At 37.5% G+C, this 22865-nt stretch overlaps 1 long non-coding RNA gene and 1 other non-coding gene across 2 annotated transcripts in view; both read left to right on the top strand.

Annotated features, from left to right (window-relative positions):
* The window catches only part of LOC112449131 (uncharacterized), a 50413-nt gene that overhangs the window by 5230 nt on the left and 22318 nt on the right, over positions 1–22865 (top strand). The gene's annotated exons all lie outside the window — the stretch shown is intronic.
* Positions 7456–7527, top strand: TRNAW-CCA (transfer RNA tryptophan (anticodon CCA)). The gene has a single exon. It is a non-coding gene; the product is annotated as a tRNA-Trp (tRNA).

Here is a 22865-nt window from a genome sequence, read left to right as displayed (position 1 = left end):
CTTGCCTGGAGAATTCCATGAACAGAGGAGCCTGGCAGGTTACAGTCCATGGGGTCACAAAGAGTCAGACACAATTGATCAACTAACACTGTCACATATATATGGAATGAGATTTTAATGCTTTGAAAATGATGTGATTGATCTTAATGATGGTTAACTGTGACTTTAAAATGTATTTATAGCTGTTGGCAAAACAAATGGAAAACAAATAATCTCCCATTCCCAAGTTAAATGATTGCTTTGTGTACCTGGTAGGATGCCCACATGAAGTACAGAGTATTTACCAGGAAGTCACAGATAAATAACTAAGACAAGGCGAAAGATATGAATTCCATTATCTGTTTTGGGATAGTAAAGAAATTTACTTCCCATTTTTTTTCTGTAATAAAGCTGCTCTATGGCAATTGTGGAGAGTTCTTGAATTGTAAGATAAATGACTGTGATTTTTATAGAGTGTTGGTATTTAAACAGAAGTATGAACTATCTGAGGCTTGAGAAAATAAAGGTCTTGTTTTCTCTGGGGATCACTGTCTCATCTGGGGAAATGATCTGTTTCTGAAATGTGCACTCCTTTTCTGATGCTCTGCTGTACCGCGAGAACAGTGAGGTCCTAGGAACCTTGACAACAGCAAAAGCAATTTGCATCAAACAGGCACAACGCAATTAAAGGGGAAAATATTTTGCTTGGGAAAATATCTCCTTACCTTGTGACCTAATCCACATCACAAATACATTGATTTAGATGTGCTTACTTATGGAATAGAACTTTTCTTTAAATGTCCTCTTACTGAATTTAAGTGCTTTTCATATCTCTATAGTGTGGGCTAATGGATTAGATTTTGAAAATTACATAACTTATCAGGTAAATTTTAATATCAAACTCTCAATAAATATATGCATGCATATTCATAATTTGTTACTTATACTATTAAACTAATATTATTAAAAGTAGAAAATATAATGACAGAAATTTCAAAAGAATGAGAACTGAAATAAATATTAATTACATTTTTTATCTTTAACACTGTTAAAATACTATTGTGCTAATCCCAAAAATTAGCTAAAACTGGAAAATTTATAACTAACTAGGCTTTAAACAAATCTCTGTTTGGCACTTCATGATACAGTAACTATACCTGTAGCTGATTTATGTTGATTATGGCAAAAACCATTACAACAATTGTAAAGTAATTATCCTCCAATTAAAATTAATTAATTAATTTAAAAAAGACCTGGTTCTAGATGATGCTTGCTTTGATACTAGATTTTAAGGCCATTACAGCTGAAAAACTTATTTCAGAAATATACATACATCGAAATGGGTCTGCTTATCAAATAGTAAAATGTTTTTCTATCTCATCCCCAATTTTCCAAAGCATTTGTTGAAAATAAGGTGGCTAAATGTGAATTTCTCCTAATATTAAGCACAATAGGTGCTACATTTTAATGATATTAACTAGTAAATTCATACTCTATTGAAACTCTTTACTTGGAAGTTCTAAAAACAAATTAGAAAGGCCTATTTTAGTTGTCCAAATATAAAAGCTTTTTTTATAATTTTTAAAAATTTTATTTATTTTTAATTGGCTTATTTATATCAGTTTCAATGGCAAAAATCCCATAAAGTTGGAAATATTTTTAAACATCAATTTAAAATTCTTTTTCCATAGTGTGAATTTTCTTAAAAAACAAATATTTGTGACTTGTTAAAAATGTCATCCTCATTTTAAACCCCAAAGTACCATTTAGGTATGTACATTTTTTCATAAATATTTTCAGGGTAAACATTACTTATAATTATTATTGAACAGATTTAAAGATCAGCAAAGTTGACACTTGTGTCTTTTGTAGAAGAAAATTACTCAACTCATGCTTTAAATGATAACTTTTTAAAGTACTTTGCTGTGAGAGATCCAGTGAATCTCTGGATGCTCCAAAAGACTTGTATGTATTCACTCCCCGTGCCATGAATTATCATAAGTATTTCTCCATATTTTAAAAACTCTCCTTTGTTGATACAAAACTGGGGCCAGAACCTAAAGCAAGGGCTCCACCATTGCCCAGTTTCAAGTTTAGTCATATTTTATTATAGGTTGATTAGGGTTATGGAGAAGGCAATGGCAACCCATTCCAGTCCTCTTGCCTGGAAAATCCCATGGATGGAGGAGCCTGGTAGGCTGCAGTCCATGGGGTCGCTAAGAGTCGGACACGACTGAGCAACTTCACTTTCACTTTTCACTTTCATGCATTGGAGAAGGAAATGGCAACCCACTCCAGTGTTCTTGCCTGGAGAATCCCAGGGACGGTGGAGCCTGGTGGGCTGCCGTCTATGGGGTCGCACAGAGTCGAACACGACTGAAGCGACTTAGCAGCAGCAGCAGCAGGGTTATGCAACAGGGGAACTAACTGACATCTTGTAGCAGTTTGTTCACTTTATTTGCTTCAATCCTTTGCTGTAATAACTTGCCTGTAAATGATGCAATGAATGAATTTCACAAGTGGGGCTATCTCTGAGTTCTTAATGCAGATTCCCTTATCTATTCCTGTCACAGGCAACTATTTTCAGTAGCTCACAAAAAGTAGTTCTTTGTACTTTTCATCACTGAAACAGCACATAGCAAATACCATAAGCTGAGACAAACCATAATCCACAGTTTCATCCAAAAGAACAAGACCCCCACACGGATGATTTGTTTTCTCCAGTCTTTGGCAGTATTTTTTCTCAGCAGCGTTTGCTTTTAAAATATGGCTTTAGATTGTGCCTCTGTTGTTTTCGGTGCATTGCTGCAGTCCATTTTTTACTTCTGTGAGAAGGAAAGTTTACTCATTGGTTATGACACTTGCTTTTCATAATGAAAGCCTCAGTGAGTGAGTGAAAGTCACTCAGTCTTGTCTGACTCTTTGCGACCCTATGGACTGTAGCCCACCAGGCTCTCTGTCCATGGGATTCTCCAGGCAAGAATACTGGAGTGGGTTGCCATTCCCTTCTCCAATGAAAACCTCAAGAGACTCCTAAATACTTAGCATAAGTTTTAATAGAGAAATTTGATAAAATGCAATACTGCATATGACATGACTTAGAACATGATGATTTTGAGGGATGCTTATATTTTGGTTGTTTATTTGCTTGTATGTTGCTAATGTGATGGCTTTATATGGTCACTAGTATCTTAAGGTGCAGAATGCACTTAAATCGAGATTAATTTATTATCATACACACACACATGCACACACACACATATTGCAAATACTCATCTTGATTATTTTGAATTATCAGATATTGCTTCTAAGGAATAATGAAGATCTTGTATAAAAAGTCTGAGATGTCAGCACTACCATTTAAATATTGGCTTGAGCTTGGATGAGTAGTATTAGCTGCAATCTGTAGTTTCTTTGCAAGAATCTTTTAAATATATCTGTCTATATTGTATAAGTTATCTTCCTTTAGCTTTGTTAAAACTAAATAATGTAATTATGAATCCACTTACTGAGTCCAAGCAAACTAAACCCTGCAATTAGCTAAAATACAATCCAAGAGAAGAGACGATGAAAATATTACTGTTAAACCTCCTGGTCTAAAAAATCTCTTCCTTTGCTTTGCTCTCTCCTTAATGATTGTATGTCTTTAGTACCTGATTCACTTTCAGTAGGAAAACGCGACTTACTCATTTACTTTGCCAGTAAATTATTTTCGGAGTCTTGAATTTGTAATACTACTCTTCTAGTAAGTTTTTAACTTAACATTTCCTTCTAAAGCATTTAAAGACACAGCCCTTCTAATCATAGAATTTTATGGTTGATTATATATCTATTCTCTATGTTTAAAGATATTCTTCCGACTGTATAGGTAATACCTATCATTATATAAAAATGTGAAGACTAAAGTGTAAAGAAGGAAACTTAAAATGCCCATAAATCTAACCACATGGAGAGAATTTCTATGGTGATTTCTGTGAATAAACTCCCATCTATGAAGCTATGCACATACATATGTGTCAACAGATATTCAAATAGATATATTTGTTATATCTACATTTTTAAACATGTTAAAATGGGAATCATGCTTTACTTACTGTTTTGTAGCTGTTTCTTAAAACATTGTATACATCCAGTTCTAAAAATTTCACTAAGTTATTCTTTTCCATGTAAATTATTCCTCTCCCTATAAATCCCTATAACCTCCCTGTAAGTTTTTAAACAACTTTCTGTCTTGCTATTTTGTATAAGTGCAAATTAAGTCACCAGACTCCTCAAGAATCTATCTTCCTTTTGTTTAGGCCATCATTTAAAGTCACCAGACTTTAAGTCACCAAACTCCTCAAGAATCTATCTTCCTTTTGTGGCTAGGCCATCATTTAAAGAAAGGCACGCAAAGGGCATGTCATGAGAAATTAACTATAGATTCTTTTTTTTTAGGTCAAAATACAAGAGAAACATTTTATTGATATTTGTAAATTCTTAGGATATGGAGATATCTATCCATGATTATGAAAGTTCTTATAACTCAGTAAAATATTTTTAAAAAGGATACCTTGAAGGCAATTGGGCTGATGTTTTAGGACACTGAAGCTGTCGTTCAGCATACTCACTCAGCAAACCCAGAAAAGTTTTAGATATTTTCTAAAGCCATTGTACAGAAAAGTCCTAGAATTACATAAGACCAAGCTTTACATGCCTTTGTAAATGTCAACAAGCAGCAATCTGAAGGGAAGGTGTTTGCTAACTTGCATAATGACAGGAAATAAACAAATTGTAGTACTGCAGGCTCAGTTATATTGATTGATAGATTCGTGGCAGGCTGTCGCAAAGATCTGAATTTTAGATCGAATAACTTACCTCCATTTTACATGTAAACTATATCTGTATTTCCAAATCCAACTCATTTTGTGAAAGGAGTAGAGGCAAATGTTAAGATGAAGAACAATATTTTTTTGGAAACTGAGTCTGTGAGGGTAGAATTAGAAAAGAGCAGTTGAAGAATCTTCGTTCTGGACTAAGGAATTGATTATTTTAAATAATTACTTACCATATAAAAGTATTTTTTTCCCTATATGCAAAATGGAAAGTCTAGTGTTTTCCAGTTGCAAACATAAACAAGCACTGGAAATTTAAGTAATGACTTTAAACTGTCATGTAAATACAATTCCATTTGGGAGTTCCCTGGTGGCTCACTGGTAAAAAACCTGCCTGCCAGGGTAGGAGAAGTAAATTCGATCCATGGGTCAGGGAGATGCCCTGGAGAAGGAAATGGCAACCCACTTTAGTATTCTTGCCTGGGAAATCCCATGGACAGAGGAAGGAGCCTGGATAGGCTGCAGTCCACAGGGTCACAAAAGAGCTGGACGTGACTTAGTGATTAAATAACAACTCAGGGCCATTTGATTGCTAACGATATGCTTTTTGTTTTAAATACGTAAATGCTGATGGAATGGCATGAAAAAAACTATTTTCTTTTCCAGAATGGTGATTGAGAGCAGAGATAAAAATAACATGTCTTGCTTAACTTGTTGGGGAATTTGAATTAGTCTTGTATGTGTGTTAGTTGCTCAGTTGTATCTGACTCTTTGTGACACCAGGGACTGTAGCCTGCCAGGCTCCTCTGTCCTTGGAATTCTCCAGGCAAGAATACTGGAGTGGGTTGCCATTCCCTTCTCCAGGGGATCTTCCCACCCAAGAATTGAACCCAGGTCTTCTGCGGTGCAGGTGGATTCTTTTTACCATCTAAGCCGCCAGGGAAGCCTCAGCTCAGTTCGATTGCTCAGTTGTGTCCGACTCTTTGTGACCCCATGAATCGCAGCATGCCAGGCCTCCCTGTCCATCACCAACTCCCAGAGTTCACTCAGACTCACGTCCATCGAGTCAGTGATGCCATCCAGCCGTCTCATCCTCTGTCGTCCCCTTCTCCTCCTGCCCCCAATCCCTCCCAGCATCAAAGTCTTTTCCAATGAGTCAACTCTTCGCATGAGGTGGCCAAAGTACTGGAGTTTCAGTTTTAGCATCATTCCTTCCAAAGAAATCCCAGGGCTGATCTCCTGTAGAATGGACTGGTTGGATCTCCTTGCAGTCCAAGGGACTCTCAAGAGTCTTCTCCAACACTACAGTTCAAAAGCGTTAATTCTTCGGCACTCAGTCTTCTTCACAGTCCAACTCTCACATCCATACATGACCACAGGAAAAACCATAGCCTTGACTAGACGGACCTTTGTTGGCAAAGTAATGTCTTTGCTTTTCAGTTTATATAAATTTATATGGTATGAATCAGCATGCCAAGAAACACATAGCAATTTGGGGAAACCCAATTCTTCCCAATTTTGGTGACCTTTCCTGCTGTCATAAACTGGTCGTTTATAACCCTCTGTCCTTGAATAATTAGCTAACAATGAGGCACTGATTGCAAAATATCATAAAACTGTTACTTGCAATATTTGTATCCAACGTCAAGCTCCTTACTGTCATAACACATACTAAAACAGTCAATGACCATTTATAGCAATAACTGCTTTTGCATTGCCAGGAAACCAGGAAAATGAAGTTGTCTGAACCAGATTATGATGTGGAATTTGATGAGATGTTGGAGAAGGGAGAAATGTTATCTTTTAAATCCTCCCAGAGGGAAATTTTAAGTAAAACATAGCTCTTCTGCTTCCTCTTTCATCTTTTTTTTTTTCTCTTTAGCTTTACCCCTTCCTTTAAATTTTTTTTTTTTAATTTGGGAAATTTGATATGTTACAATTTATAAGTAAGCTTTGCAGCATGCTATTTTGATACATTTATTTTTGTTTGTTATTTTGTCTTTTAATTTTTTTATTAATTTTTATTGGAGTTTAGTTGCTTTACAATGTTGTGTTAGGTTCTGCTGTACAATAAACTGAATCAGTATATGTATATATATCCCCTCTTTTTTGGATTTCCTTCCCATTTAGGTCACCACAGAGGATTGAGTAGAGTTCCCTGTGCTATTTAGTAGGTTCTCATTAGTTATCTATTTTAAACAGTATCAATAGTGTATATATGTTGATCACAGTCTGCTAATTCATCCCACTTCCCCCTTCCCCTTGGGTATCCACACATTTTTTCTCTACATCTGCCTCTATTTCTGCTTTGCAAATAAGATCATCTATGCCATTTTTTCTAGGTTCCACATATATGTGTTAGTATATGATATTTGTTTTTCTCTTTCTGACTTACTTCACTCTGTATGACAGACTAGGTCCGTCCATGTCTCTGCAAATGACACAGTATCATTCCCTTTTATGGGTGAGTAATATTCCATTATGTGTATGTACTACATCTTCTTTATCCATTCTTCTGTCAGTGGACATTCACATTGCTTCTATGTCCTGGGTATTGCAAATAGTGCTATAGTCAACACTGGGGTGCATGTAGCTTTTTGAATTATGGTTTTCTCCAGGTCACTTTTATATTTTAATTGCCACTTTATTAAGCAGACGGACTTCCCTGGTGGCTCAGACGGTAAAGCGTCTGCCTCCAATGCGGGAGACCCAGGTTCAATCCCTGGGTCGGGAAGATCCCCTGGAAAAGGAAATGGTAATCCACTCCAGTACTATTGCCTGGAAAATCCCATGGACAAAGGAGCCTGGTAGGCTACAGTCCATCCGGTCGCAAAGAGTTGGACATGACTGAGTGAATTCACTTTTACTTTGACTTTTATTAAGCAGAGTGAGGACTGCCATCCCTATCTTCTACCCTGCCCAAGTTCAGGGCCAGAATGAGGGTCCCTAATGAAATCCCTCAGCCTGAAAGAGCCTCCACTTAGAACAGCATCTCAAATGCATTTCCCCTTAATTTCTCTCTACGACAGCAGTAAGCTTTTCATGGCAATAGGACATATTCAATATTTAGTTAAGAAGGGATATTCTGACAAAGTCACCTCCTTTTTTCTTCTCTGTTAAATAGTTTGCATGGGTAATTATCTCACAAAATTAGTCAAACAATGCCCAGGTTGGTGGAGTCTACATGCTTGGATATATAATATGTGACTAAGGTAGAGAACATTTCATTTACTAGCTTCCTTGCAGTTGACTGACTTGTGCCAAGTGAAATATTAAGTGTAAACAAATGGTTACCAAACTGTATTCTTAAGGGGTGGTCACTGCTAACACTAGTTTTTATGCAAGTTTGGCACAATGCTTAATTGCTTGTGTTGATCTTGGAAAGACTGAGCATGAGATCTTGAAAGATTATAAAAATATGTCCCTTGTTGATAACAAAAGCAGTATATCTGGATAAAGATACACGTTGCATTTGGAATGGGGTTCTGTAGGGTAAATGATGTCAAACTCCCCTACTTCTCTTTAGTTTAATCTGTGGAAACTATCTGCATTGCACCCTCCTACTTTTGATGTCAGTTGATAATTTCTGGGATTTCTAAAGATCTTTGAAAGCCCTGTGTTTTAGTGGGCAAGGAGAAGCAAAGTATTATGGATATAAGACTAGGGATGGGGGTGGTGAATGAATTTGGGACATGAAGCAGTAGGAGATAACTTTTAATTTCTTTTTCTGGACCCTTGCAGATCCTCCTATTTCATTTCAGTTTCTCCATCTGCTGACATTTTGGAAACAAAAGCCAAGAGCAGTATATCACATAAGCAGCTCCAGGCATAAGGCTGTTTCAAACAAAAATTGATCTTTCAAAAATCTTTAATCAAGTAGGAATGGCATGCTGTGAATGCTTCCAGGGAGTAAATTTACTGCTGATTTAAGATTAGCCTAACCTAGGTACTATATGGTAGTTGGGTTTCATTTTGATTCTTGGTCAGAACAAAGTAGCCCTGAATATAATTTATAACCAAAATGAATCATAGAAGGGAGCAGACATTCATTACAAATTCTTTTATTGAAATTCCTAATGTTTGGGTCCAGATCTGTAATCAGATCTTATACATGAAAGTTTGTCATTACACTGAAAAGGAGGAAGTAAAATCTTGGAAAAACAAACATATGAAGCAAGGAGGAGGAAAAAGATGCCTCCCACCATAAGGTGATGGAGTGATTTTCCCTTCGTGAAAAAGCTGCAGTATAATGGAACTGGTTTTGGATGAAAACTAAGACAAAAAGGCTCCTTGGGTCTTTCTGCATTTGTCCTCTTGAGATCTTCAGCTTCCCCATCACGCAGCTGTGAATGTTTCTCCTGGGTCCGTCTGCTCTCTCACCATCACCACGGGTGACCTCTCTGTAGGCATTTCCTAGCAGTTAATGACTGGCTAGTTTAAGGGCCCTGGGCTTTGCCTCAGGCTCTTAACTAGCATCTTGTTAACTGGCGGGAAATGTGTTTTCTTTCTGTTGCTTACTTTTATATATTCTTAATAGAACAGAAGGTGCCTTGGCTGTGGTAGACGTTGTTATACCTTCAGTGTCTCATTTGTAAATAACCCTGTTATGAGTAATAGGAAGTGATCCAGCTGGTTGTAAAAAGACACACGTTTAATGGGCAACTCCTGGTGGACTAATGGATTTGCTTGAAAAAACATTGCACCTGCAGGACACATTGCTCTGTTTTTTGTTCCAAACATAATGAATCTGGTTCAAACAGGGATGCATGAGAATCTCTTTGGGAGTTATAAACCTTGAAATATACAGAGAAAATATTTTTTAAAAATAGAATTACCTCATTTTTCTCCCTAGAGACTAACATTATACCATCTGAGCATCCTTCTTTACTAAGGTTTGGTAATTTCCAGGTACAAGGTAGAGGCACTTTTCTATACAATGTAATGCCCCTTTGACATTTTAGACCTGGGCCATGCAACTCAGGACTTCCCTGGTCACTCAGTAAGGAATCTGCCTGCAATGCAGGAGACCCCGGTTCCATCTCTGGATTGGGAAGATCCCCTGGAGAAAGAAATGGCAACCCATTATAGTATTTTTGCCTGGAGAATTTCATGGACAGAGGAGCCTGGAAAGCTACAGTCCATGGAATCACAAAGAGTTAGACACGACTGAGTGACTAACTCATACACACCATATAACTTATGAGTATACTCTGAGAGTGTGACTGTTGTTGCCTTCCTTGATCATTACTATTCTGCCTCTTTCTGACGTTGGAATAGTAGATCTAGTATACTCTGGTGCTAGGTGCTCAGTTGTGTCCGACTCTTTGCGACCCCATGGACAGTAGCCTGCCAGACTCTTCAGTCTATGGGATGTTTAAAGGCACCAATACTGGAGTGGGTTGTCATACAGTGATACAGTGCCACAGACTGGGTGGCTTAAGCAACAGTTTTATCGTTTCATGGTTCTAGTCTAGAAGTCCAAAGTCAAGGTGTTGGCAGGGTTGGTTTCTTCTGAAGTTGTGGGGGAAAGGTTTGTTCCAGTCCTTTTTCCTTAGCTTATAGAGGCCCTTCTTCTCTGTGTGTCTTTTCACATTATCTTCACTCTATGTATTTTTGTCCAGTTTCTCCTTTTTATGAGGACACCAAGCAGATTGGAACCATGCTAATGATCTTATTTTAATTTATCACCTCTGTAATGATCCTGTATTCAAATAAGATCACTTATTTGAAGTGACTGGGGGTTAGGACTCAACATGTGATTTGGAGCAGGAGGACACTATTCAATTCAAAAAAGTTCAAAAATGTTAATTTTTAAAAATTATTTGCTCATTTACTTATCAACTTCACCCTCATCTTTTTCCAAAGAGATACTATGTGGCTAGAATAAGTGTAGCATACTTGACACATAAAGAACTCAAAGGTAGCTTTAAGTGAATGTGCAAAGCAAATGACCTCTTAAAATGTAGTAAGAATGAAGTGACTAAAAGTCAGTGTAAATAATATAAAGCAAGTTATTTTTGGATTCCAAAATCACTGCAGATGGTGATTGTAGCCATGAAATTAAAAGATGCTTACTTCTTGGAAGGAGAGTTATGACCAACCTAGATAGCATATTAAAAAGCAGAGATATTACTTTGCCAACAAAGGTCCATCTAGTCAAGGCTATGGTTTTTCCTGTGGTCATGTATGGATGTGAGAGTTGGACTGTGAAGAAAGCTGAGTGCCGAAGAATTGATGCTTTTGAACTGTGGTGTTGGAGAAGACTCTTGAGAGTCCCTTGGACTGCAAGGAGATCCAACCAGTCCATTCTAAAGGAGATCAGCCCTGGGTGTTCATTGGAAGGAATGATGCTAAAGCTGAAACTCCAATACTTTGGCCACCTCATGCAAAGAGTTGACTCATTGGAAAAGACTGTGATGCTGGGAGGGATTGGGGGCAGGAGGAGAAGGGGACGACAGAGGATGAGACGGCTGGATGGCATCACTGACTCGATGGACATGAGTTTGAGTAAATTCCGGGAGTTAGTGATGGACAGGGAGGCATGCTGTGATTCATGGGGTCGCAAAGAGTCGGACACGACTGAGCGACTGAACTGAACTGAACTGAACTGATATGAGGGCAGTTAAGTTGATAAGCAGGGAGAATAATTATGGTAAAAGTTTCAGATTGTAAAAGCTATAATTACCTTTAAAGGAGATTATAGACTTCCCAATGTGTAGAGTAGTTTTAAAAGGTACAACCACAATTCTATTTCACTCAGCCATTTTGAAATTAAATGGTAATGGATAAAACATATCACAGGGGCATGCATTCTACGATTTCTAGTAGACTGTAAAGAGCTCTTATATTTGAGTGGAAGTCACTGATGTGAAAGCTTTTCTGGAGTTTTATATCATGGAAAAGATTGGAGTTGAGTCAAAGAACATCATGCCAAGATAGTGTATGTGTTCACTGTGAAGCACAGAATAAAAGAAAGGGGGGTTGGATAGAAGCTGCAAGAGGTCTAATCAGCATTGACATATATACACGCCCATGTGTAAAAGAGCTAGTGGGAAGCTGTTGTATAGCACAGGGAGCTCAGCTCAGTGCTCTGTGATGATCTAGAGAAGTAGGGGGAGTGGGAAGAAGGTTCAAGAGGGAGGGATATATGTATACTTACAGTTGATTCACTTTGTGGAACAGCAGAAACTAACACAATATTGTAAAGCAATTATACTCCAATTACAAAAAAAGGTGAATTTCATGCCCCTCTAGAGATCCTTGAAGATCAACTTGGACTCTAAAAGGTGGCAGCCATATCACATATGGTACATAGTTTTATACTGTGGTTTTACACTTTATATAAGTGTGTTGCTTCATTGGTTTATAAAAATGTGCCAAGATTACGTCAGTGGTATACATACCTCTCATTTTGACCTGCTGCTGCTGCTAAGTCGCTTCAGTCGTGTCCGCTTCTGTGCGACCTCATAAATGGCAGCCCACCAGGCTCCTCTGTCCCTGGGATTCTCTAGGCAAGAATACTGGAGTGGGTTGTCATTTCCTTCTCCTAGACCTGCATTAATAATCTCTTCAAGAAATGTTTTTATTTGTTCACCAGATTGTCATTCAAGGGTAATTTTTTTTTTCTTTTTACACTCCTGATTCCGCCTTCACCGTTCTGCAAAAAATGTTTTTATATCTTTAAAATGTCACTTAATTGTAAAGGCTTAGAATGACAAGTATAAGCAGCACCTTTGAACATCATAGAACTATGATTTAAACCTATTTTAACTGTTTCCAAATATTTTTAAAACAAAAATCTTTCTCCTGTAGAATCCTAAGCCTGAGAGAGAAACTGGCTGCCTGAAGGTCTAATCCAAACCTTGTTTCATTTTGCCAGAAAATTTGGGAGAAAGCATTCATTTTCAATGTTTGAAAAATAAGAGGTCTCTCATATGGATCTAAATATTAATCTTCTTTAGAAAAAATTAATAATAATTAAAAATAATTTAAAATTAATTGATAACAATTCATACCACCATTGCTATAGCTCTTTACAGACTTGCTTTCCATGACTTGTCACAGGTCCACTTTCACTCATTTATTTTTCCTTCCTGGGTGACACGGCATGATGTCCCCCAACAGAGGGAAGACCTAGACTCTTGGTCAAAGTTACCACCTGGATTAGTAATAGTTGCAGTTTTCATGTCCAAAGACATTACATAAGTATATTTTAATGTTTTCTTAGGGTTTCCTATGATTAAATCATCTTTTACTATTAAATTGATGCTACATCTTTCTTTTCTGATCTCCTATCGTTGATCTCTTAGTGTGTTTTTCTAGTGGTATAATTCCAGTTAGTATTATCAACCATTTCTTACATTAAAAAAATCTCATCTTTTAATGAAATGAACATATTAAATTTCTACCCTTTCTTAGGCAGATATAAAAATCTATTCTGTGTCAAAATAGTCATTATAATACCTTCAGATTCAAAACTATAATGCAGTGGACCTTTGAGGTTTGTACTTATAACTATAGCCCATAAGCCCATAGCTAATGCCAAGTGAAAATTTTATTTCCATTTAAAGTGTAATCTCAAATATCACAAGATCAACTCTTTACCTCTAATACATATACAGTAATAAATAAATGGCAGTAAAGTACCAGGGTAGAGAAAAGATTGCTCTTCGGTAAAGAGTAATTGGAAATAGGAAAAGGAATATAGTGTCCTCCAGTTGCTCCTGTTCAATTTGATTTAACACTGGGAAAACAGAGACAGAACATCTTAACCAACCTGGCCTAACCCATGTAAATTAATAGTAAAATAAATGTTACCTAATATAATTTGATCAAGTCATTTGCAGACAAAACTAATGTCACATTCAGTAGCCATAGGCAGATTTTTCTCTATCTCTAAAGAACCCTTTGAAATAGAAGTCTTCAAAAGTGATGACAATGGGACAGAGGGGCATGGTCTCAACTGAGAGATGGCATCCTCCTTGCCCACTGTCCCAGGGGGTAGGGGAGCCAGTTAATTGGCTCACCACCATGCAGTCCCCATGTCGCCACCGCTGCCAGCTTCCCCAAACAAATCGTGTCATTTCTACTGCTCACTGTAACAAACCGGAATCTCAAGCAACAGTGATCAGGACCCCTTTCATCCCTGAAGCTTTTCTGAGGCAAAGAGGGAGCACCTCCCTGAATGACTGAGGTCTCTGCTCTGATGAGCCCCAGCTGCCTGATGAAACTCTGCTTTGAAATAACTGCAGGCAGAGGAGCAAGAGGTGTTAGCGCTGGAAATGTAAGAAGTTGGAGTCTTTTCCTCTCCATGTGGAATACCTGCAAACTTGTGGAAAAGAGAACAATGGTGGTTTCCTCTGTGTGTGTGTATGTGTGTGTGTGTGTGCGCGCGCACGTGTGGTTCATTTCCAACAGACATACTTGCCAGGTATTGCTTTAAATGTGGCCCTGCCTGGAAACACTGCAGATGGACAACACGGAAACAAAGAAATGGGGGCTTTCCTTTTACATACACTTTCCGACTCCTTGGAAAAGACTCGGATGCTGGGGAAGATTGAAGGCAAAAGAAGGCAGCGGCAGAGGATGACATGGTTAGATAGCATCACCAACTCAGCAGACATAAATTTGAGCAAACTCCTGTGGGATATAGTGGAGGACAAGGGAGTCTGGCGTGCTACAGTCTACGGGGTTGCAAAGACTCAGACACGACTTAGCAACTGAACAACAACATTTTACGTAAATCATTGTGTTAATTGGGGATCAGGTAGTGTGTTTCCAAAAGTAAGCAAAGGGAATATAGTATTTATAGAAGCTGTCCATGTACAAATGCACACTGTAGCTTTGACCCTGTGTGAGAGCAGGCAGCCTGTTTCAACTCATATTAATATTAGAAAATTAAGAAGAGCTTTGTGGGCTAGCGGCTTGTCAAGTCTTATGACTTCAAGTATAAAATAAGAAAAGTAGACTTTACTGAGGAAATTCCCCGGCCCAACCCTACCCCCGACTAGCTCTTCCAACTCTGCTGCAAACCTATTCAAGGTTCTGGAATGTCCTTCTTGCACTTGGTTAATTTTCTGAGTTCAATCATAACGGTTGTCTATGGTTAGTTTCGTTAATTGGAATGAATAGCAATCCTTCTTGTTAAACTTTATCTTAATATATGGACTTAATGGGCTTCCCAGATGGTGCTAGTGGTAAAGAACCCTCCTGCAAATGAGGAGACATAAGAGACTCAGGCTTAATCCCTGGGTTGGGAAGATTCACTGAGGAGGGCATGGCAACCCATACCAGTGTTCTTGCCTGGAAAATTCCATGGACAGAGGAGCCTGGTGGGCTACAGTCCATAGGGTCACAAAGAGTTGGACACAACTGATGTGATTTAGTGATATACACTTAATTCAGTATTGTTTCTGCATGGAGTTGGCCCAGTTCTTAGATTGCTTAGTTGTCCCAGAGCCTGGGATGAATGTTTTGGCCTCAGTAATTATTGTCTACACTGTCGGAATTTGTTACATAATTACTTGATACTCTGCTTCATTTTGACTGTTTAGATGTGGCCTTTGAACACTTGGCATTTTGCTCACAGGAAGGAATTTACAAATGCGTTCCTCTGCTGATAAATGTAATAGCACACGATGGTATGAATCCTAATTAGAGAATCACACATCTCTAGTACATTAGGGTCAAGAGCTTTGGAGTATCAAAGTAGTGTGTTTATCTCATTAGTATATGCAGCTTTGGAATTGATTATTGCAATAATAACAGTTGGTTTTTTTTAAATTAGGGTAATTAAAATTTGTAGTGTTTCCTTCTTATGTTGGGTAAACGTTAGTCGTGTGTGTGTATTTTTTTTAACTGTACATTGGTTTAGAATTAGTCTTTAGGGTTTTGGTTTTCTAAAATCTGAGGCTCTTCTTTGTAAATAGGCAGTTTATAGGAAAGGTCAGAATGCTTAACACAGATGTGACATAGTAGAAAGAAAGAAGTCAAGGCTTATGTTAAGTGGGAAATAAGCTCTGATATAAATAGTTCTTTACCTCTGAGGATTGTCTTGAAAATGTCTTTCTTTTGCCTTAAATGTGCTTGTACTGCCCTTGATTTCTCTAACAACAATTCCCCCCCTGAGATCTGTAAGATTAAGGCAGGAAGTTATCTGGCTAAAATGATTTTTACCTTGTGGTAGAAAGACACATCTGTCTCTATGTATCTCTCTACTTATTCTCTATCAACACATATTCGATAAGCAGTTACTATGTTCAATGATATACTGGGTACTGTGGAGGAAAACAAAGGTTTTTAGATAGATTTCTAGATTCACAAATTTACAATCTGATGGTTGCGAGAGCTGAGACTATCTAGAGGTAGAGGGGGGAGTGGATAATAAACACATCCAGGTGACTTTTTTTTATTGGAGTATAATTGCTTTACAATGTTGTGTTAGTTTCTGCTGTTGAAAAGAAGGGAATCAGCCATATGTATACATATATCCCCTCCCTCTTGGACCTCCCTTCCACCTCACTCCCATCCTGCCTGCTATCCCACCACTCTAGGTCATCACTGTGCTATATAGCGGGTTCTCACTAGCTATCGATTTTACACATGGTGGTATATTTATGGAGAAGGCAATGGCAACGCACTCCAGTACTCTTGCCTGGAAAATCCCATGGATGGAGGAGCCTGGTAGGCTGCAGTCCATGGGGTCGCTAAGAGTCAGACACGACTGAAGCGACTTAGCATCAGCGACAGTATATTTATGTCAAACCTAAACTCTAAATTCATTCCACTCACCCCTTCCCACCCCGTGTCCACACTTCTGTTCTCTGCACATGCATCTCTGTTCCTTCCCTGGAACTAGATTTATCTGTATCACGTTTCTAGATTCCACATATGTGCATTAATATATGACATTTGTTAAAAGAAATTTAACTTCGAACAACAAAATAAATAATGACATTTATTATTCTGATAATTATTCTGATCCTAAGAATAAGTGTCTGAGAGACTATACTCATATACAAAAATTATTGAATAAATATTAAAAGAAAAAACCATAGCCATAAATGCAACCAAAATTCTTTTTTTAATTAAGGGATAATTGCCATTTAACACTAGTTTCAGGTATACAACATAATGATATTGATATTTGTATATGTTGCAAAAAGATCACCACAATAAGTCTAGTTAACATCCTACACCATTCATAGTTACAATTGTTTCCTTCTGATGAGAACTTTTAAGATTTATTCTCTTAGCAACTTTCAAATACGCAACACATTATTACTAACTATATTAGTTAGTAATACATACTGTATGTTACATCCCATTTAACTTATTCATTTTATAATTGGAAGTTTGTAACTTTTGGCCCCCTGACACATTTTGTCCACCCTTTACATCCTGTCTTTGGCCACCACCTACCTGTTCTCCATATCTATGAGCTTGATTTTTTTCTTTGTTTTCTGTTTTTTGTTTTTTTTTAATTTCACATGGATGTGAAATCATACAGAATTTATCTTCCTCTGATTTATTTTACGTAGCATAGTGTCCTCAGGGGCCATCCCTTTTGTTGCCAATGGCAAGATTTCCTTCTTTTTATGACTGATAATATTCCATATATAGTATATATACACAAACTATGTTTTCTTTATCCATTTATCCATCAGTGGACACTTAGCTTGTTTCCATATCTTGGCTATTGTAAATAATGCTGCAATGAATGTGGTGAATATATCTATTCAAGTTGGAGGGTTTTTTTTTTTCCCTTTGGATAAATACCCAGAAGTGGAATTGCTGAATTATAGGCTAGTTTTATTTTCAATTTTTTGAGGAATCTCCATACTCTTTTCTATAGTGGCTGCACTGATTCCCATTCCCACTGAATTCAGTGCACAAGAGTTCCTTTTTCTCCATGTCCTTGCCAATAATTGTTATTTCTTCTTTTTTTTGAAAATAGCCAGTCTAACAGGTGTCTCACTATGATATGCATCTCTGGTGATGAGTGATGTTGAACATCTTTTCATGCACTTGGTGACAAGGCTGTTTTCTGATGGCTGAATACTTCATGTCCATGTACCATAATTTATTTAACCCTTATTCTGTTGGTGACTATTTGGGTATTCTCTTAATTTTGGCTATTACAAGTAAGATAATAGTAAATACTCTTTGAACATATATCCTACTGTACATATTTACTTAAGAATGATATTGAGGAGTGGAATTAGTGGAGAAAATGATATGTGAATAAAAATACAATATCCATTTGATAAATCTCTCCATAAGATAGGAATAGAAGAAAGGGGTCTTAATTTGATAGAGTATACTAATGAGTAAATAAATAAAATTATAATTAAACCTATATAAACTATGTATAATGCTTTATTGGAAAAAGAAAATTATAGAAAATATGGTAATAGTAGCTTTGTGTTGTAAACATTCAGCTAATTAGAAATTGTTAGCAATTGGGTTGTATCCTTTTGTGCCTGTTATTCATTAAAGCATAAATATATAAATGAGTGGATATATAGGTAGATAAATACATGTGTGTATTTAAACATTATTATATGACACTATTGTTCTGCAATTTGCTTTAGAAAATTTTATCAACATGTTTAAATTCTCTATATTAGTACATACAGTTCTATCTCATTCATTTTTAGAAGTTTTATACTCCCTGTTTGCCCATATAAGAAACACAAGAGCCACAAGTTTCAATCCCTGCCTTGGGAAGATCCCCTGGAGGAGGGCACGACAACCCACTCCAGTATTCTTGCCTGGAGAATCCCGTGGACAGAGGAGCCTGGCAGGCTACAGTCTGTGGAGTTACAAAGAGTTGGACACAACTGACACATATATACTCATCAGATCAGATCAGATCAGATCAGTCTCTCAGTCGTGTCCGACTCTTTGCGACCCCATGAATCACAGCACACCAGGCCTCCCTGTCCATCACCAACTCCCGGAGTTCACTCAGACTCACGTCCATTGAGGCAGTGATGCCATCCAGCCATCTCATCCTCTGTCGTCCCCTTCTCCTCCTGCCCCCAATCCCTCCCAGCATCAGAGTCTTTTCCAATGAGTCAACTCTTCGCATGAGGTGGCCAAAGTACTGGAGTTTCAGCTTTAGCATCATTCCTTCCAAAGAAATCCCAGGGCTGATCTCCTTCAGAATGGACTGGTTGGATCTCCTTGCAGTCCAAGGGACTCTCAAGAGTCTTCTATACCATAATTTATTTAATTCTCCATTTGGGACATTTTGGGTTTTCCCCAAATTTTTGTACTTGAATACCGTCATTTTGAAGATGTTTGTGCGTCTATTCTAGTGTCCCTATTTCTTAGGATGGATATCACCAAAGAGAAAGGCAAGCAGGAGCTGAGGAAGTAGAGATGAGCTCGTGTGTAACTTTAAGGAGCCAACCCAAGCAGAGAAAGAAGATATGGCATTTATTTAAAGATGTTGAAAAGATATGTATCTTTTTGAAAATAAAGGAAAAGCTAATAACGCACAACAAAAAAGCGCAAAGTAAAGAAAAATTCATAACAAATGTCCGTAGCCTCATATGCCTCTTCTCAGGGCTCTCTTATCAGGATTTAGACTTCACTTCCCTGAAAACTTCTCTGCCTGTGGTCACCAAGGTTCTTTCAACCCATGGGATATTTTTCTTCCAGGAAGTTTGGCTTTGTCGCCGCCTCTTTTTTTCTTGAAACTTGGGCTAACTTGGACTCCATGAAACAGTTTTCCATGGGCTAGTTTCAGCCCTTCGACCTCTTCAATTTCTGATTTTTTTTCAGACTGCTTTAACCTCCCCCCGCCCTTCTCATAACATCACAAGTAAAGATCCCCAGGTTTTTTCATTCTCTCCTCAGTTGACTTACTCTTACTGTATGGGCTTATCAACTCCCTTAGCTTTAAAAAGCACCTAAACTTCAAAATTTATTATTTTAGTGCACCCCTCTCCTTTGAGTTCTAGACTTCTCTGTATCTCTTTGTTGACTAGACACATGGGAATTTTGAGAGGGCTTCAAACTCAATGACCAAAACTAAATTCGTAAGCTTTATTCTCATTCTCAAATATTTTATTCCTCTTCAGTAGTCAATTACAGACGTTAGTTAATTATCTACTGTGTCTTCCCAGGCGGCTCTAGTGGTAAAGAACCTGCCTGGCAATGCAGGAGGCATAGGAGTCATGAGTTTTATCGCTTGGTTGGGAAGATCCCCTGGAGGAGGGAATGGCAACCCACTCCAGTATTCTTGCCTGGAGAATCCCATGAACAGAGGAGCCTGATGGGCTACAGTCCATAGGGTTGCAAAGAGTTGGACAGGACTGAAACAACTTAGCATGCATACACAATTATCTATGAAAAATATCACTTTTATCAAATCTCACACATGAATGCATTGATCAGGCACCACAAATATCAGAGACTCAAAATAGTGCTGTATTAAACAAGGTACAGTATATTGTATTCTTAAGGTTGCTTTTCTATTTGAACATTATTTTGTAGCTCTAAAACATGCAATTTGTTGTCAATGATCTGACTATTTACATATCGAAAACATCATTTTAACTGTATTTTAGAAAATTTAGTAAAAGTCAAAATAGACTTTTCTTTAAAATGTGCTATTTGGAATAAAATTTAGAGTTTTATTCATCTATCTGAACACAGTGAAGTTATTCAAAGAGTAGGTATAGTTTTATCACTCTTCTGTGTTATTTATTGGTAAGGCAATTGCTGTGAAATGCCGAAGAAAAAGAATGCACTCATACAGATTATTCAGTGGGAGAATCTAATTCAAATCCTTAGTTTCAAAGGATCCTGTTTACTTGCATCTATTAATAAAAGACAGTGCTGTTAATAAGGACTGCTTCTGTCCCTTCTTGATTCATCATAGGTTTTCAAGTGGTGATGAGAAAAAAATGGAAATACATTCCAACTGATAAAAGTCCATGTTTTCGTGGAAAAGTGTAAAATATCAAAATCCTAGAAGTGATAGAATTCTCATTCAAGTTAGAATAAACAAAAAGTTATTTGTGATCATTAACAAAAAGATATCATATAATCCCTAGGGCACAGTACTGAACACAATCCTAGAATGTGGGGATCTTAATCATGGAAGACATCTCAAAAATAACACCGTTTAAAAGCCGTTAACTAGTGCCTCTAGGCTGAATATAATCGGATAACAGTGTATGTCTATGTGTGTATTCTGAATGCTTCAAAAATAATGTGAAAGCCATAAACTGGGGTGTGCGTTAAAGTGGGGGCATCACTCTCTGGCATGCCACATGCTCCATCATTCCATATTAACACTCTGGTCTGCTTCCTCTCCCATACTTAGCCTGAGTCTTTGAAGACGTCTGACTTTGTAACTCCAGCTGGTTGAACTTACCTTCCAATTAAGCACATCTGCCAGGTGGTGATCCAGTCTCTGCTTGAACACTCTCCAGGATGGGGAACAGTAAGCTTATTAAAATTTCAGACAGCCTTCCTTGTTAGAAAGTTCACTGCAATCGAGCAGCAACTTGGTTCCCAGTAACTTCCACCTGATGGTCGAGCTGCAAGGAACAAGCCTAATGCCTCTTCCACATGACAAAACTTCAGATAATTGATGGGATCTATCATGTCTCCCCATTTCATTCCAGGGCTTTTCTTTTCAAGGTTAAACACCTTCCATTTCTTTAATGTCCCTCATTTGGCATTCGCCATCCTGATAATCCTCCTTTGAATGAATGTAATTCCATTTGTCAATGACCCTTATAAAATGTGTTTCTGGGAATGAACACAGTGATCTACATGTGGTCTGCCCAGTCCAGGGTAGAGAAGGGCTATTAACACCTGTGTTCTGGGCATTATGCTTCCATTAATGAAATTGAGGGCTACATTAGCTATTCTTAAGCAGTTAGCAACAAGGATGAAAAGGATGGTTAGAGCATGAATGCAGCTTGACCAGGTTCAAAGAAAGGAGGATGCAGTTTAGAAGTTAGTGAATAAGTAATAGAGATATGTTTTAACATTGAGGAAGATCCTCTATTTCAAAGGACATAGGGAATTACATAAGATAAAGTGTATAATTTTAAAAATCTTAGAAGAATGAACAAAATGAGTTCATTTCAAGTGAACTAAAATGAGTATATATGAATTGATAATGATTATCCTTTTTTCCTATAGTATAATCATATGTGTTTTATAATGAAAAATGTAAAAATATTACCAACCCACACACAGTATTACTCTATTCTGATATGTGGTATTTTATCCCTCATGTTTCTATATACTCTGTTTTATGTATGTTAAAATAATGCTCAAATTTGCATACATGTTTGTATAACTGTATTTTTCTGATTCCAAAGTCATCTTTTGAAATTTGGCAAGGGAAATCAGTATGTTTATCTCACTTTAGCAAAGAGTTTCCTATGTATTTCTTTTTCTTTCTTTTTTTTTTAAAGAAGCCATTTATTTCTAATTTTTTTTTAATGGGGTATAGTTGCTTTACAATGTCGTGTCAGTTTCTGCTGCACAGTGAAGTGAATCAGCCATGTGTGTGTGTGTATATATATATATATGTATATATATCTCCTCCCTCTTGGACCCCCATCTCACGAATCTCCCCCAGCCCATCTCTCTAGGTCACCACAGAATGCTGAGCTGAGCCCCCTGGGCTGTACAGCAGGCTCCCACTATCTGTTTTACACACGGCAGTGTATATTTATCAGTCCTAATCTCACAGTTCACCCCACCCCTCCCTCGACCCTGTGTCCGTATGTCCATTCTTTAGTCTGCATCTCTATTCCTGCCCTGCAAATAGGTTTGTCTCTACCATTTTTCTAGATTCCACATATATGCATTAAAATATTATATTTATTTATCTCTTTCTGACTTACCTCTCTGTATGACAGTCTCTAGGTCCATCCACCTCTCTATAATGACCCAATTTTATTCATTTTTGTGGATAAATAATATTCCATTGTATATAAATACCACATCTTCTTTATCCATTCATCTGTTGATGGACTTTCCATATATTTCTTAATTCACTTCTCCCAATTCCATCTTTTTCACATCGCCATGGCC

The sequence above is a fragment of the Bos taurus genome, chromosome 12, assembly GCF_002263795.3.
Source record: "Bos taurus isolate L1 Dominette 01449 registration number 42190680 breed Hereford chromosome 12, ARS-UCD2.0, whole genome shotgun sequence".
Taxonomy (NCBI): domain Eukaryota; kingdom Metazoa; phylum Chordata; class Mammalia; order Artiodactyla; family Bovidae; genus Bos; species Bos taurus.
This window is presented reverse-complemented; position numbering and strand designations above follow the sequence as displayed.